Raw genomic sequence first — 16,811 nt, forward strand, 5'->3', positions numbered from 1 at the left:
TAAAACGCGAATAACAATAAATTCAGAATTCAAAAATCAATTTAGCGGGAAAATCCATCCAATAAACATTAGATGATCACCAGGGCTAGCTGGCTAAATTAGTCCTATTTGGGCCAGCGAGGAGACCCAGGCAAGAATTAGCTGTGGGATCCCAGAGCGGGTAATCTTCATAAAAAGGGGAGGGGGAGGGAAGGAAGGGGAATAAAATATCAGGCTAAGTTCAAATTGAAAGCCAGGCAGAATAGCTCTGTCTTACAGGCCCTGCGGAAGGAAGTTAAATCCTGCAGGGCCTGGTCTCATGGGACAGAGCATTCCACCAGGTCGGAGCCATCACTGAGAAGGTCCTGGCCCTGGTGGAGGATAATCTGACTTCCTTAGGGCCTGGGACTTCTAAACTATGATTATTCATGGATCTTAAAGTCATCTGCAGGGCATACCAGGAGAGGCGGTCCCATAAATATGAGGGCCCTAAGACTTGTCTTTTGCACCAGTGTAAAACTAAAACTAAGGGACGTGGGTGGCACTGTGGGTAAAACCTCAGCGCCTAGGACTTGCCGATCGTCAGGTCGGCAGTTCAAATCCCCGTGGCAGGGTGTGCTCCCGTTGCTCGGTCCCAGCGCCTGCCAACCTAGCAGTTCGAAAGCACCCCCGGGTGCAAGTAGATAAATAGGGACCGCTTACTAGCGGGAAGGTAAATGGCGTTTCCGTGTGCTGTGCTGGCTTGCCAGATGCTGCTTGTCACGCTGGCCACGTGACCCGGAAGTGTCTGCGGACAGCGCTGGCCCCCGGCCTCTTAAGTGAGATGGGCGCACAACCCTAGAGTCGGACACAACTGGTCTGTATGGGCAGGGGTACCTTTACCTTTACCTTTACCTCTAAAACTAAAGCAAGGTCCGTATAGTTAAAGCTATGGTTTTCCCAGTAGTGATGTATGGAAGTGAGAGCTGGACCATAAAGAAGGCTGATTGCTGAAGAATTGATGCTTTTAAATTCTGGTGCTGGAGGAGACTCTTGAGAGTCCCGTGGACTGCAAGAAGATCAAACCTCTCCATTCTGAAGGAAATCAGCCCTGAGTGCTCACTGGAAGGACAGATTGTGAAGCTGAGACTCCAATACTTTGGCCACCTCATGAGAAGAGAAGACTCCCTGGAAAAGACCCTGATGTTGGGAAAGATTGAGGTCACAAGGAGAAGGGGACGACAGAGGACAAGATGGTTGGATAGTGTTCTCGAAGCTACCAGCATGAGTTTGACCAAACTGCGGGAGGCAGTGGAAGACAGGAGTGCCTGGCGTGCTCTGTTCCATGGGGTCACGAAGAGTTGGACACAACTAAACGACTAAACAACAGCAATATGCTACGAGGTGTACCTGAGCTCTTGGCTAAAAGAAAGAAGAAAGCACTAGTACTTTTTTTCTAAAAAAAAAAAAAAAATAATGTTGGGGGTACTGTCATTTTCCTACTCATATTGAAATACCGCCCCTCAATGAGGCCAAACTTAGATTCACAAAATGTTTAGGGGTGTGCATACCCCTGTGTCCCCTCAGAAAAAAAGCAGTAGAAAGCGCCACATCCCTTCAGATGTAAGAAGTGATGTGGGTGCTCTAACAATTCTCCAACTCTCCTCCCCACACTGCTAGTGAACCCAGACTTGAATCTAATTGATCTTTTTTCGTCTTCAGTTTTATATAACACTAAACAATAGATAAGGCATTCATTCCCTTTTAGTCTTAGCCTTTATATTTTTAGCCATCTGTCTATCTAGAAGTGTCATAAACCGAACCAAATATATCATTTATAAAAATGCCCAGTGTGCAACATAAAAAAAAGAATTTCCCTTAAATGCCACTGCTACTGGTAAACTCAACAAGCACATTTGTTTTAATACCTTTAGGGTTGGTGGCTGGGGAAACCCAGCCCAATGGGCAGGGTATAAATAATGAGTTGTTGTTGTTGTTGTTGTTAAATCATGCTTGATTTATGTCACATGCAAACAAAATATATGGAGCCATTACTATTTCTGTGATTCTGTCTTTATCCCACTTTGACCTACAAAGCTAAAGCTGTTCTGCCTGGCCTTTGGTTTGGACTCAGTCTGACCCTTATGTTTCCCTCCCCTTACGGTTTTGATTTATGGGCTACTATTAAAATGAGGCTGCATTTTAAATTGTATTTTAACCCATATTTTAATAAACTGGGTTTGTTTGTTTGTTTCCCCCCATTATGCTTTATTGTAATTTTATTGGTGTTAGCCGCCCTGAGCCCGGCTCTGGATGGGGAAGGCAGGGTATGAATAAATTATTATTATTATTATTATTATTATTATTATTATTATTATTATTATTATTATTATTGTGTCAGGGAACTGCCATCGGAGGGACAGGTGGTGGAAGGGCTCACGGAGGTTGGGAGAGACCCAGCAGCTGAAGCAGGAACCAGCAGGGGGAGAGGTGGGTCTCTGAGGGAAAGCGAGCAAGAGGGAGGGCTCAGGGATACTTCCAGCGAGAACAGTGGGGAGGGTTCTGGACCTCCCATAGGGAGACCCACTCCTCGCCGGAAACTGTCATGCCGTGAGTCCAGAAGACGTGTTTCCGTTAAGGAGCTTTTATGTTGGAAGCGATTCCGAAAGCAGCCACTGTCGGAATCTGCTAGTGACTAGAGGAGCCATGTCTGAGGGGCTCCGTCACAGACAGAGGTTTGTGGAATTGAACAAACTCTGAGGGACTACGATTTTACGCACAAGCAGCTCATCATCCCATCACATATTGGCATCCATCTGCCTCAAGAGACAGGGAAGAAGTCAAATCACTGTGTTAGTAGCACTCAAGTCAGCTCCCTCGGACACAACTTTCCTTGTTTTCCTAGAGTGGACATGCAGGGGAATGTTTGGTCCAGCCAGTTGAAACTTCCTGTTCCTCCTGGCCTGAAGCATCCTTCTTTGCATGTGACTAGTGGGTGGGCGTTACCTTTCCAGACCTGGTAAAAGGCCAAGTCACGCTGCCACTCTCTTTTCCATCTTCCTTTTGTCCTGTGAACTTCCCAGACTGCTAACTGCAGTCACTAGGTCAACCCACATATGGGGTAGACCTGTTTGCATATGCTTATAACTTTAAGCCTTAAACCTGTCTTCAGGAATCACACTGTGCTCTGTCTGATTGTGAGTAAACTTCCTTTTTATTGATGATGATGATGATAATTTATTATTTGTACCGTGCTCATCTGGCTGTGTTTCCTCAACCATTCTGGGCAGCTTCCAACAAAGATTAAAAACACAAGAAAATGTCACACATTAAATTCAGGGAAGAAGAATAAGACTGTGGTGTCTCTATTCTTTTAGGAGGGATTCAAGGGGTCTTACCAGGAAAATATCAGAACACATTTCAATCTGGACAAGCCAGATTGAATGGTGTATTGTCTTAAGAAACTCACACGAGTTTGCAACAAGTTTTCTGCTTTGCTTGAGAAGGGGAATGTAAACACTGCTAAGTAAAAGAACTTGCTAACGCAAGTAAGGAAGGCTATTAATAAACAATATATCCTCTCCTGCCACCCTGAACATTCGCACAGGCACAAGACTGGGACGTGTGTATGGTGGTTCAGGGTTGCCCAGATGACAGCACACCCCTCTTGGCATTGCTGATGTGGTCCAAAGGAAAGCAGCATGGCTTGCAGGAGCTGCTGGAAGGATGCCTACAAGGCCCCATCCAACCATCTTAGGGACTCCATTCTGAATTTGTGTAGGATTTACTCATTAGCCTTTTCTTATTCCAAATATGTCCCACAAGACAGAAGAGGTTTAGGACCAGAGGTTTCCTTCTCCCAGACAGGCTTCCTTCCCAGGCTGACAAGCCCCATCAGTCCCTCACTTCCCTCTACAGCACATTATGCTATTCAAGGCTGCATCAACAGAAGTACGGCGTCCCGATCAAGGGAAGTAATATTCTCACTCTATTCTGCCTTGGTTGGACCACACCTGGAGTCCTGTGGCCACTTCTGAGCAGCACAATTTAAGAAGGATGTTGACAAGCTGGAACATGTGCAGAGGAGGGCAACCAAGATGGTCAAGGCTCTGGAAGCTAAGTTTTATGAGGAATGGCTGAGGGAGTTGGGTATTTAGCATGGGAAAGAGGAAACTGAGAGGATATATGATAGCCATTTTCACACCCTTCCCTTTGCTGTTTGCTACAGGCCTAAAGAGGGACGCGGGTGGCGCTGTGGGTTAAACCACAGAGCCTAGGACTTGCCGATCAGAAGATCGGTGGTTCAAATCCCTGCGACAGGGTGAGCTCCTGTTGCTCGGTCCCTGCTCCTGCCAATCTAGGAGCTAGAAAGCATGTCAAAGTGCAAGTAGATAAATAGGTACCGCTCTGGCGGGAAGGTAAACGGCGTTTCCGTGCGCTGCTCTGGTTCGCCAAAAGCGGCTTAGTCATGCTGGCCACATGACTCGGAAGCTGTACGCCGGCTCCCTCGGCCAATAAAGCGAGATGAGCGCCGCAACCCCAGAGTCGGCCACGACTGGACCTAATGGTCAGGGGTCCCTTTACCTTTACCTTACAGGCCTAAGGAGGGAAGCTTCTGCCACATCCAGTGGTGTCAACTCAAGCTGCTGCTCTCAACTCCCATTTTAGCAGCTTTGCAAAGAGCTGGATAGCAGTGGGCACCACACCCCCCAAAGCAGGAAGGCGAGCTCCATGATATCACCATCCTAAAATAAGGCAGGGCCAGATTGGGAGAATCCCTAGGAGTTTCTCTAGGTCAGGAGTGGGGAACCTACAGCCAAGCGCTGGATGGAATGAAGCAGTGGTCCAAATCTGGTCTGCAAGCCGTAAGCTCCAGGCTTTTAACTATCAAGTGGTTTAGAAATACCGTATTTTTCACTCTATAGGACACATCCTACCATAGGAAGCACCTAGTTTCAGAGGGGGAGAACAAGAAAAAAAAATCTCTCCCTCTCTGCGCAGCGCCCTTCAGTGAAGCAGCAGGAGAAACAAAGCCCCTTCCATTTTTCCTCCAGCTTCGCTGAAAGGGCGCTGTGCACAGAGGGAAAGCTGTGCAGCGCCTCTCAAGGGAAGCGAAGCCAGGAGAGCAAGAGGGATCGGTGTGCACCGGGCAGCGATCCCTGAAGCCAGGAGAGTCTCACTCTTCAGGCTTCAGCGAAAGCAACACAAAGCCTCCCGCTGCGCTCCGGAGGCAATCCCTGAAGCCTGGAGAGTCTCGCTCTCCAGGCTTCGCGTTGCTTTCGCTGAAGTCTGCATTTGCTCCATAAGATGCACACACATTTCCCCTTAATTTTTGGAGGGGGAAAAGTGCATCTTATAGAGTGAAAAATACGGTACTTTTGAATAAATAGATCTGCTGCCACATGGAATCCTTCCTTTAATCCCACTTCCTCCTGCCAGTGGAACAGGAACGTTTTCAGTAGCAATTAGGTAAAGGTAAAGGTACCCCTGACCGTTAGGTCCAGTAGCGGATGACTCTGGGGTTGCGGTGCTCATCTCGCTTTATTGGCCGAGGGAGCCGGCGTACAGCTTCCGGGTCATGTGGCCAGCAGGACTAAGCCGCTTCTGGCAAACCAGAGCAGCGCACGGAAACGCCGTTGACCTTCCCGCCGGAGCGGTACCTATTTATCTACTTGCACTGGCGTGCTTTTGTTTTTTTGTTTTTTTAATAATATTTTTATTTGCTTTTTTTCCAAGGTCAGAATACATCGTCAATGGTACAGCAAAAGCGATTTTACAGAAAGAAAGAGAAAATTAAATACAAGAAAATTTACTTTTCCAAATCTTTTTTCGTAATCAACTGGACTTCCCCACATCTTCCATCCCCTGTTTTCTTTGCAATAAAAAATAAACAGCAAATTGATACCTTATTTCGTGTGTTTTTGTACTTTCATCTAATTATATGCTCTAAAATTTAAACTTTTCACAGTCATAACTTAATTTCCATCATTTTCAAATCTCAATACTGAAGCATGTTTTTCCCAAAACTTAGCAAATTCTCAACATTCATATAACTTATAATGTTTTTGTAGATAGTCCTTAAATTTTTTCCAATCCTCTTCCACTGCCTCTTCTCCCAGGTCTCGGATTCTGCCAGTCATTTCGGCTAGTTCCATGTAGTCCATCAGTTGCGTATGCCACTCTTCCAGCGTTGGTAACTCCTGTGCCTTCCAATGTTTGGCTATAAGGATTCTTGCTGCTGTAGTTGCATATAAAAAGAAAGTTCTATCCTTCTTTGACACTCTCTGGCCTACAATGCCCAGGAGGAAGGCCTCTGGTTTCTTATGGAAGGTATACTTAAATACCTTTTTCAACTCGTTATAAATCATTTCCCAAAAGGCCTTCACCCTCGGACATGTCCACCAGAGGTGGAAGAATGTACCTTCAGCCTCCTTACATTTCCAACATTTATTATCAGACAGATGGTATATCTTTGCAAGTTTGACTGGGGTCATGTACCACCTGTACATCATTTTCATAATGTTTTCTTTTAAGGCAGTACATGCCGTAAATTTCATACCGGTGTTCCATAACCTTTCCCAGTCTTCAAACATAATGTTGTACCCAATGTCTTGTGCCCATTTTATCATGGCTGATTTAACTGTCTCATCTTGAGTGTTCCATTTAAGCAGCAAGTTATACATTCTTGAAAGCACTTTCGTCTTAGGTTCAAGTAGTTCTGACTCTAATTTTGATTTTTCCATCTGGAAACCAATTTTTTTATCCTTTTTAAAAGTCTCTAGAATTTGGGCACAGTGAAACCAGTCTCGCACCTTTCCTTTCAATTTTTCAAAACTCTGCAGCCTCCAAGTATCGCCAACTCTTGCACTGGCGTGCTTTTGAACTGCTAGGTTGGCAGGAGCAGGGACCAAGCAACGGGAGCTCACCCTGTCGCAGGGATTCGAACCACCGACCTTCTGATCGGCAAGTCCTAGGCTCTGTGGTTTAGACCACAGTGCCACCAGGACCTAAAGTGGCAGCAGCCCAACCCATAATGCTGGTCCACCGGTAAAATTCCAGTTGTTTTAAACAAGAACTTATATTACCCACCTGTAACCAGTGTCATTAAGAGGAAGCATACACATCAGACCATATTCTTGATCCCTAAAAATAAGCTTCATTTATTAAGCCGCTACTTAATTTAAATATAATTAGTGGCAGAGATGAATTGCATCGGTTTTACGTATAAGGCTGTCTCTGCTTGATCACATTGGTGTCTCAGGAGAAGCCCCTGGACGTGGCTGATATTACGAGGTGGAGGTCCTTTTGCTTCATTCGTTTGTTTGTTTTAAGAGAAACCTTGCAGGGACTTGACCTGCTAAAATAATGCCATGCCGCCGTGGAAGCGATCCCAGGTCCCCTGTCAGACAAATCATGGCTCAAGCCTAAATCCCTCCCGTTACATCAGAAAGCCTGAACTCCCGGCCGCGGGTCCTCTAATGGCGCCTCTGACAAAAGCCGGGGAATAATCCCCAGGCTGAGCTAATCAAAGGTGAAAAGGCAGAATCAGTAAGTGTCGTATCCTTTTGCCACTTTCATCAATCCGACTAACTGAATTTGAGCTAAAGCTTGGTAAATTTTCTGCAAAGGGAAATTAATATGTAACACATCTGAGGCCTGGCGCCGGCCTGTAAAATTGGAAAGGCTGCATTATATCAGAGGGCGATTATTGAGGGGGAAGAATGGCCGAGGACCAGATAATCAGAAAGAAGCTCCGGCGCGTCTCTCCGGCGTTTTTTGATGGTATACTCGCCCACCACCTTAGAAGCAGAGGTGAAATTCTTTCAATCTCTCTCTTTCTCTCCCCTCTCCACGTCAGGAATATATTCCATTGCCCATTTCTGTTGCCCACACATGATTGAATCAATTCAATTACCTCGGAAAATACATATTCAGCCCATGAAGATGCTCTGGGTGAAAGTGGGGGGGGGCTGGGGGGGGAGAGACAAAGAAATCTGTACTTACCCAATAATAAGTTTCATTTGAAGGAGGTTTGAAAACAATTCTCCCTCGCATTTGTCCCTGTCAGGTCACATTATTCACAAATGAAGTTTACAAAATATCAATTCAATTTCAATAAAGGGAGGCTGAATCTCAACACACGAGTGTTGAATTTACCAAATCATAATCCTTGAGGGGACCCTGGTGGCTTCCAAATATTTTCCAGTCTGAGGTAATCAAAAGCAGACTGCTGAATACTAATACATTCAATTTCACCCCTTTTGTTCGCATCTGTTCCCTTATAATACTATTTTTCTACACTTTCAAAGCATTGATGATGGCACTGTATTCTGGAATAGGGATGGTTTGACTGTGGAGGAGAGGGTATCCTGTAACTTAGACAGCTCTGTAAAATGGAATATTTCTACACCTTTTCTATTTTAAAAATCAATTTGTTGATTAATAAACTAGGGGGCAGCCTGGCATGACCATCCCACTAATTTTCTAATCCACAGTATTTGTTCACCAAACTAGATTCTTCCATTGCCATCCTAAAAGAAGAAGACAATTTCCACTTTTTGCTTACTTCAGTTTTACTGAATACAGCAACTTGAAGAATCATAAGCCATGCTGACTTCAGGTTCAATCCTGTAAGAAACTGAGCTCCTTCATCCGAATAGATCCTGCTCTAACCCCATGAGAGAAATATTAATTGCCATTAGACTCAGACATAGCAAGCTACCTGCAGAAAATCATCAGAGCTCAGAAAGTTGATTTTAAAAAGACCTTGTTCAAGTTCAACATGTCCAAAACAGAACCAAGTCCAGTTAAGGTTTGTCCCTTTACAAAATTCAGTTTGGCTCATGTGAAGCTGTTCCATTCAAGTTCGTTCAAATGATCTACAAAAAAATAAGAAAAGACAAAAAAAGAATCAGCATTCAGAAAGTTATAAGCTGCTGTGCTGAACTATAAAATATGCATAAACAGATTAAGAGAATTCATAACACACAAATAAATTGTTTAATTTATTTCCTCCCAACAATTAGGATATTGAAGCTTAAAGCCTCAAAGAGTTTAAGGAGTAAAAAAACAATTGCAAGACAGAAAACTTGGAATTGAACTAGAAATTGTTCAAAGTTCTACTGCAGAATTTCAGCTCACCTGACAATTATGAGAACTACATTCAGGTATAGTTTAGAGATTGTCTGCACTAATTCAGTGAAGGTGGTTAAATCGAACTAGCAAAGAGAATTATCCCCATTTGCAGAGGCACTGAGCACTGTTTTTTATACCTGCAAACAGAGAACGTATTTCCAGCTTCGTTTTGGGAGATTAATTAGTAGATAAACATGCGGAGTATGTGGTTGTGCAAATCATGTCACCCGAAGTACACAAACATGAAATACGGCAAAATCATCTGGAAGGCCCTTTCTAACCTGTTTCAGGCAAGGCGACTGAGAAAATGGTGAGGCAGGTGAGCAGCAACAGGGGAAATCAAACTAGTGCAGCGCTTGCGGGAAAAGGGAGAAAAGGGTTACTAATGTAAATAAAAGGATGAGGGGCAAGGGGAGAAATCTATCATGGTCAGTGTCCTTCAGGGCAGAGACCCAATCTTGGGGTCTGAGGCACACTTGATTGGCATTTTGCTGCAGGACTGTCAGTTGTCATTATCTTTATGAAAAATGCTGTTGCTGCAGGAATTCCAGGAAAAATACCTTTCTGACTTTCTGGGTTGAAAAAGGTGTAAGAAGTATGACCTTGCCTACAGCCTGGAGCTTGAAAGAAGAGGGTCTACTCTGGAACATGAGGAACATGCCATAATATCCTATGCTATGAGAAGGAATGGCTGCTTTGCTACTTTCAAGTGATGGTGTAGCTTCACACCTTCATAAATCAGCAACTATCAAATGAGCAAGGACCACATAATTTTCCTCCTTCGTTTCTCGCTTTCCTTGCATTTTAGCTGAAGCAGCCCATCTTTAACCAAAAAAGTGGAGGTTGCTTATCTGGGGACTGAGGAATTTCGGATTGTCCGAGAAAGCCTTTCTTTTTGTTTTCTTTTTAAAACCTTCCTCACCTTGTGCTAGAGGTATAGGTTGGTTGCTCAAGAGCAATCAGGCAATATGCTTCAATAGTCTGTTTTACAGCTTTCTTATCGGTGATAAAAACCTTTGGAACGCAGAGCACCTCTGTTCTGTCTCTTGCTCATTCACTGGCAGAATCTGAGACTGGGCGGTCCTTAAACCTTCCCCAGCAGAGTAGTTTCTTGACGCCCAGTCTGCGCCTCCTCTCTCTGTGCGGAAGCCTACTGCACACAGAAGGCGTGGGTAACGGAGGACCTCTCTCGTCCCCGCTTTGCTCAGGCAAGGTGTCCTGGCACCGCCTCGCCTCCTCCAAGCCCTGCCTCTCCTCTCCACTAGAGGCGTGGCTACTCTCCTCCGCTGAGGAGGTGCTGCTTCCCATGATCTTTGGGGGCTCTCTGTAATCCATCCGGCTTTTCCCCTCTCGCCCCTGAGCCGATGGCAGTTCCCTGACACCTTGTATCTCAGGTGAAATTGGGCTGTGGCCGTTTGCAGCAAGAGGTTATATAGGCGATTATTGAATTATGGCCTGTACTTCCATGATGGACTTCTGGTAAGAGATGGGCTTGGGAAGAAAGTGTTTGGCAGGGGGTCTCACAAACCTGATCAGGAGGACTATAAACTTAACTCCTGCAGAATAATATGATACAAGCCTAGGAGTGGCATGGCACTATATATTGAAGAATGTGTGAAGCCAGGCCAACCATGTGGGTACCCGCTGATATGCAGGAAAAACAGTAAGGTCTGGTTGGGGTGTTCAATCCAGGGTTTCCTTTAAAAAAATTTTTTTTATTGGTTTTTAACATACAAAATTATAAAACATACCACACAATTTATCACAAATACATTCTTATTGGACTTCCATCAGCACCTCTGATAATCCTCCATCTTAATCACTTCTTACGCATTTCCTAACTTAATATTGCCTTTACATTCTTAACATATCACGTCTCCTCCATTTTTGCAATATTTCTAATATCTCCTTTTCTTTTTCCACAAGTAATGGTTTTACTATGCTGTCTGCAAAAACCCTTGTGGGTATGATTTTTGTTTTTATGAATTTCCATTTTTGTCTTATTATTAATAAGGGTAATCTCAGCGAACGGAAGACTAAAATAACTTTGTAAGGGCCATTTGATTGAGTTAGCGGAAGTAAAGCATGAAGATCTATATGAACTATGCTTATTCTCAGGACTTTACTTAGGGCAGTTTTAGCTCCTTCTAAGCTTGACCAGGCCCGTATCTCTGACCTTATCGTTAGGCACACCTTCTTTGGTTGCAGTGTTAGATTTTGTTTACACATGAGATTGTTTAGTTTGTATTTTCTCATCCCCTTTGCCCCAGATTTTGGTGGGGCTATCCCTGGAGGTCCCCTCTGGTAGTTATTTTTGAGGGCAATTTTGGCATCCATATCCATCACTTTTTCAGTTAGCTTGGAAATTGAGCACGTCAGAAAGTCTAATATTTCTAATATTATTCCTCACAGAACTTCTTGCAAACCTACAAAGGTCGTCTGGTCGTCACAAATACTTTTCAAATAATCCGTAAATTTACTCCAGTCCTCGGTAAACTTCCAGTCCCGTTAGTTTGTCAAGTTCCGCATAGTCCATTAATTTCATCCTCCATTCTTCCATTCTCCTTGCTTCCATTTTTGGGCCAATAGTATTCTTGCTGCTGTTACTGCATATAGAAAAGCTTGCATTCCTTTCTATTTATATCATTTCCTACAATACCCACTGCAATCCAGGGTTTCCAAGGCACAGAGCATGGGAAATAAACAGAACACATTCAAAATATAAACAAAGGTAAATATGATGTAACTGACATTATTGAAACCTGGTGGGATCACATCACTGGAATGCAGGGAACATTTACAAACTGTTACAAAAATATAATACAATTTCTAAAACAAAAATAAAATAAAAATATAAACAACAGGGCCAATTGAAGTACAGAGCCAAGATATTTATCCTTTCCAGTAGCTTCAGCATCCTAAAATGATCTCTAAAATGATACTGTCATAACTAGCCTTCTAAAAACAATAAGGGAGTCAGCCTGATGGGCCTCCTGTGGGAGGGAATTCTAAAATGAGGGTATAATCACTGGAAGAACTCTATTCTGTTTTGTGGAGTGGTAGACACTTTGTATTGCTTTGGTATTAAACACACTTACATAGAAGTGCATTTTGCTCTAGTCAGTGGGTCGTGATTCTGTGTAAATGTTTTGGATTTGTGGTGCCAGTGTAATAAATTACTCAAAATGGCTGGAAACAAATTTTATTCATAGCCAACAGTAGTGGAAAATTATGGCACAAATTGCATAGCATGAAATCTTGCTGTTGACCTCATTCCATTATAAAAGAACCACTGAGTGCAATCCCAAACAGCCTAGCCTGGCATTACATGAAACAATATACAGTATATTAACCTCATGCTGTTGTAAAAAATGGTTTGATGCTTTGTGAAATTATGCTCAGACAAAAACCAAATAAGTCAGCATAATGCAACATTCACTGCTTATTGCGAGTCATCAGTCCAATACTTTGTGAGCAAAATCATATTAAAACTGTGGTTAATTTAACCATTTAGAAAGTGTACCATTTTAAAACATTTCGGTTGTTTGAGTTAGCTCTCTGGTGACAACATACTGAGAGGGCAACCGTTAAGTAATACTAGCTTTTCTTTTTTACGTTAGGGAGCTGAAAATGTCTAATTGAAAAAGAAAGTAAAAGTACAAGGTGATTTAGCACAGGCATATACACCCTAAATGGATTAGTTTAGCAATTTTACCATGTAAATACAGCTCAGGGTTGTGGCTGGCATCCTTCTGTCTCGAGAGACAATTGAGTGCGCCTCCGAGAGTGAAGATAAACCACTGAACTGTCACAGCGCCTAATGTGGCTGCAGAGACCATAACTTGCGACCGCTGCCTCCTGTGCTGTTTTTGATGCATTAGCACCAAAGTGACCTCTCTGGGGTGCAAGCCCAGGCAGTGTGGGTATAGAGGTCCTGGGCTGCCCAATTGGATTCACTTGAACTGAACTAGTTTGCTTTGTAAAACCAACAGGAAACTTTTGCCAGGATGAACATGAACTAGAACTCATATTGGCACCTGTCTCAAGAGACAATGGAGTGTGACTCTGGGGCACAAGCTTGGGCAGAGTTTGTGGAGGTCCTGGGCTGCTGAGACGGCAAGACCCCCATCTTGGCTTCCCCGATATGGTCCAAAGGGAAGCAAAGCGGTACGTTTGGCATCAGCTGCAGGGGTTGCCGGAAGGAGGCGTACAAGGCACCACATAACCACTTTAGGGACCCTACTCTGGATTTGTGGAGCCTCTTCTTCTTCCAAAGATATCCTTTTCTTCTTCCAAAGTCCACCCTCTCGGCTTCACTTCATTGTGGTCCTAAGGAAAGCACAGCAATACGTTTGGCACCAGTCAAAGTACAGGCCTTGCCTGAAAGAATGGAGGAAAGGTCAGTGCGGAGAAGCCCACAGACTGATGAAGTGAAGATAGGAGTCCTCTGTTGGTACACCTGTGGCATTTACATTTCATAGAATTATAGTATTGTAGAGTTGGGAGGGACTATGAGGGTCATCTAATCCAATCCCTTGCAATGCAGGAATCTCAGCTAAAGCATGAATGACAGGTGGCCACCCAGCCTCTGCTTAAATATCTCCAAGGAAGGAGGGTCCACCACCTCCCAAGGGAGGTCTGTTCCACCGTTGAACATCTCTGACTGTCAGAAAGTTCTTCCTGATAGTTGGAATCTCCTTTCTTGTAATTTGAAGCCATTGGTTGCGGTCCTACACTCCAGAACAGGAGAAAACAAGCTTGCTCCCCCTTCGATGTAACAGCCCTTTAGATATTTGAAGATGGCTATCATATTTCTTTGTTTTATTTTAGTCACTAAAGTGGACGTGAAGTGACTAGCACAGATTGTACAGCCTATCCTAATTTTGAGGTTATACAGTTGAGCATTCTCACATTGGAATGCAAAGTATGTGGGAATGTTCAGGGATGCAGGAGAGGATATGTATTGTTTGATTATATCCTTTCCAACTTGTGTTAGCAGAGTAACATTCCCCTTTTAAAACTTGCACAGCAGGTGTGTTTGCTCAGGCTTGCTAAAGCCTCTAAAATAAGTTACCTAGTAATTTCCCCTTTAGTCCCTCATAAAAGAAATAGACACGATACAGTCTTCTATAAAAGTATAAAATGAGTTTACTCACTCACATTCTGTTCACAGATGGATCCCAGAAAGCAGACTTAAGTTACAAAAGTAATATACCTGGAATCTATCCCATAAAGAGATAGTCCCTTTGTCCTCTCTTGGCTGGAAGCCAAGGGAGCATCTTAGGCTAAGCAGATGTTGCTTCTTCGACAAATGTAGTCAGACAGAGAGAGATGGCGGCCAGTCCTATGCTTTTGTTACCTGCACAGGTGAGGCCACACCCACCTCTGGTCACATGTAGAGGAAGTGTGTCCCACCCTAGGAGGAAACAGGAAGTTCTGACTGGCTGGTCCAGACACCCCCTTTTTATGTCCACTCTAGGGATGTTGTACTTGACTGCTCTGTGTTTCACACCCCACAAAGTATGGTACCACTTTCCTTCTCATTTCAGATCTTTACTCATTTGAACATCAAGTTTGTTTCCCTAGCAAGTTTCAATATCCAATATACAGCTGAATCACTTTATTAAAGTCATGACTCTGCGTCAATAATGCCTAGTTAACAGAACACATGATAATTGTTTACTACAGGATTTTAGGGCACAGCCCACAAAAACATTGCCATTCATAATTATGACACAAACAGACTCTTCTTATACTTGGCAGAGCTCAGATTATACTGCCCATGTCATTTAGAGCAATCTTCTAATATCTAAGTGGCAGAGACTGTTTTCTCAAACCTTGCCAGTTCAAGCGGATTCCCTACTATATAGTGACATTCCTAAAACTGTTGTCAATCTGCAGTTTGTGTGGCCACCAGTAGGTAGCCACGGCAACACCAGCATGATGACAACACAGCAGGCAAGCGAGCAAGTAAGTGTGATAGCCTGGGAATCTGATTCAGAGGCTGAACCTGAGGAATCCCAGCCTGCATAGGAGTCCCTGCCTCCAGGGCTGGCTGAGCCGGGGCAGGGGCCTGAGCCTGAAGGGTCCTCACCTGTGCCGGATCCTCAGCAGCAGACACCAGCTGAATCCGCTCTGGCTCCGGAGGTGATCGAGGACCCATTGCCTGCAGGTGCTCCTCTCCCAGCCCTGTCAGGGGAAGGTGAAGCTGCCCCTGGGTCCGGTAACCCTCCAGCCTCTCCTGAGCTGCAGAGGCTCAGGGCAGAGAGGCGGAGGGAACTAAGTTCTCTTAGGAGGAGTGCTCGCTTCCAGGCCAGGGGAGGTGAGGCACCTGTGGACAAGGGCCGCCCTATGCCTCGGAGGAGATACAGTGGTGCCCCGCAAGACGAATGCCTCGCAAGACGGAAAACTCGCTAGACGAATGAGTTTTCCGTTTTGGAGGTGCTTCGCAAAACGTATTTCCTATGGGCTTGCTTCGCAAGACGACAATGTCTTGCGAGTTCCTGCTGGTTTTTTTTCCTCCCCCCCCCCTTTTTTCTAAGCCGCTAAGCCGCTTATCAGCTGATCCGATCAGCAGATAAGCCACTAAAAGCCGCTAAAAGCCGCTAATAGCGCTAATCCGCTAATCCGTCAATGGACTTGCTTCGCAAGACGAAAAAACCGCTAGACGAAGAGAATCACAGAACGGATTCTTTCCGTCTTGCGAGGCACCACTGTAAAGGCCAGCCCGCTCAGTCCCAGGTTGCGGGAGCAACGTCGTTGGTAACCTGTTCCTGTCGGCACCCTGACCTGCTCTCCTGAGTTCCTGACCATGCCCGACTCCTCGCTTTGGACCTCACTTCGCCCCTGACAGACAGTCTCCTTACCCTCGACCTAGGACCGGACTTAGACCATGCCGCATGGTAAACCTCCCCCCCCCCCCGGTTCCAGCACAGTAAGCAGCACTGCGGGGCAGGTGGCCAAGGTGAACTGTTTAAAAGAGGCTGGGAGGCACATCAGAGAGCAGCTTGGCAAATCTCTCTCTGAAGCAGCTCCCACCCTCCTTTAAAAGACGTTGGGGCCAGCTGGGAGAGAAGATTTGGGTGAGCAGTTAGGAGATAGGCAAAGGGGTAGGTGAGATGTTAAAGAGAGGGGTTTGATGAGGTGGTGGGAAAGGAGGTTGGCAAGGGCCAGCCCCTTAGAATCATAGAATTGTAGAATTGTTTCGAATAGATTTATGAAAGATTAGAATATTTGTAGGAGATTTTATGGGGGAAATACGGAATAACAGATACAGTTTTGCTTAAAATGTATATAGGAAGTGCAACGTAAGCGATGGAAGTCAATCAATGAAATTTTATTATCGAGATGTTTGTAGAATAAATTTGGAAGAAATTCCAATTTTTCCACTTCTTCTTTTTCTCCTTTTTTCTTTTCTTCCTTTTTTCTTTATTGATCCTTTTTATATGTGTGTGCTTATCTGAAATATATATGTATGTAGGTATTTGTATTTTGTGATAATTATGTTAAATAAAATTTAATTTAAAAAAAAAGAATTGTAGGATTGGGAGGGACCCTGAGAGTCATCTACTCCAACCTCCTGCAGTGCGGTAATCTCAGCTAAAGCATCCAACCTTTGCTTAAAAACCTCCAAGAAAGGAGGTTTACAAATGTTTCTACAACCTCCCGGGGGAGCCCTTTTCACTGTGATATTTGAAGATGGCTATCTAATCTCCACG

Source organism: Podarcis bocagei (assembly GCF_964188305.1).
Source record: "Podarcis bocagei genome assembly, chromosome: 4".
NCBI lineage: Eukaryota > Metazoa > Chordata > Lepidosauria > Squamata > Lacertidae > Podarcis > Podarcis bocagei.